The sequence below is a fragment of the Salvelinus namaycush genome, chromosome 36 (genome assembly GCF_016432855.1).
Source record: "Salvelinus namaycush isolate Seneca chromosome 36, SaNama_1.0, whole genome shotgun sequence".
Lineage (NCBI taxonomy): Eukaryota > Metazoa > Chordata > Actinopteri > Salmoniformes > Salmonidae > Salvelinus > Salvelinus namaycush.
Genome location: NC_052342.1, coordinates 24,872,239 through 24,874,052, shown reverse-complemented (window position 1 = coordinate 24,874,052; position 1,814 = coordinate 24,872,239).

Genomic DNA, 1,814 nt, shown 5'->3' with positions numbered 1-1,814 from the left:
CTACCCCACCACCACCACCACCAGGAGAGATGAGGGAGGCCCTACCCCACCACCACCACCAGGAGAGATGAGGGAGGCCCTACCCCACCACCACCACCACCAGGAGAGATGAGGGAGGCCCTACCCCACCACCACCACCAGGAGAGATGAGGGAGGCCCTACCCCACCACCATCACCAGGAGAGATGAGCGAGGCCCTACACCACCACCACCACCAGGAGAGATGAGGGAGGCCCCACCCCACCACCACCACCAGGAGAGATGAGGGAGGCCATACCCTACCACCACCACCAGGAGAGATGAGGGAGGCCCTACCCCACCATCATAACCAGGAAAGATGAGGGAGGCCCTACCCCACCACCATCACCAGGAAAGATGAGGGAGGCCCTACACACAATACCCCATAATTATAAAGCAAAAACGTTTTTTATAAATGTTTGCAAATGTATTTAAAAAAAACGAAAATATTACATTTACATACTGTAAGTATTCAGACCCTTTACTCAGTACTTTGTGGAAGCACCATTGGCAGTGGTTACAGCCTCGAGTCTTCTTGGGTATGACGCTACAGGCTTGGAACACCTGTATTTAGGGAGTTTCTCCCATTCTTCTCTGCAGATCCTCTCAAGCTCTGTCGGGTTGGATGGGGAGCATCGCTGCACATCTATTTTCAGGTGTCTCCAGAGATGTTCAATCGGGTTAAAGTCCGGGATCTGGCTGGGCCACTCAAGGACATTCAGAGACTTGTCCCGAAGCTACTCCTGCGTTGTCTTGGCTGTGCGCTTAGGGTTGTTGTCCTGTTGGAAGGTGAACCTTCGCCCCAGTCTGAGCTCCGCTCTGTAGAGGTTTTCATCAAGGATTTCTCTGTATTTTGCTCCGTTAATCTTTCCCTCGATCCTGACTAGTCTCCCAGTCCCTGCCACTGAAAAACATCCCCACAGCATGAGGCTGTCACCACCATGCTTCACCGTAGGGATGGTCCCAGGTTTCCTCCAGACGTAACGATTGGCATTCAGGACAAAGGATTCAATCAGAGAATCTTGTTTTTCATGGTCAGAATCCTTTAGGTGCCTTTTGGCAAACTCCAAGTGGGCTGTTATCTGCCTTTTACTGAGGAGTGCCTTCCGTCTGGCCACTCTACCATAAAGGCCTGATTGGTGGAGTGCTGCAGAGATGGTTGTCCTTCTGAAAGGTTCTCCCATCTCCAGAGGTGACCAAGAACCATCGGGTTCTTGGTCACCTCCATGACCAAGGCCCTTCTCCCCCGATTACTCAGTTTGGCCGGGCGGCCAGCCCTAGGAAGAGTCTTGGTGGTTCCAAACTTCTTCCATTTAAGAATGTTGGAGGCCACTGTCTTCTTGGGAACTTCAATGCTGCAGAATTGTTTTGGTGCCCTTACCCAGATCTGTGCCTCGACACAATCCTGTCTCGGAGCTCTACGGACAATTCCTTCGACCTCATGGCTTGGTCGACTTTGGACTTTATATAGACAAGTGTGTACCTTTCCAAATCATGTTCAATCAATTTAATTTACCACAGGTGGGCTCCAATCAAGTTGTAGAAACATCTCAAGAATGATCAATGGAAACAGGATGCACCGGAGCTCAATTTCAATTCTTATAGCAAATTGTCTTAATACTTATGTAAATAAAGTATTTCTGTTTTTTATTTTTAATACATTTGTGAAAATGTCTAAAAACCGGTTTTCGCTTTGTCATTATGGGGTATTGTGTGTAGATTTATGAGGAACAACATTTATTTAATCCATTTAAGAATAAGGCTGTAACGTAATAAAATGTGGGAAAATGCAAGGGG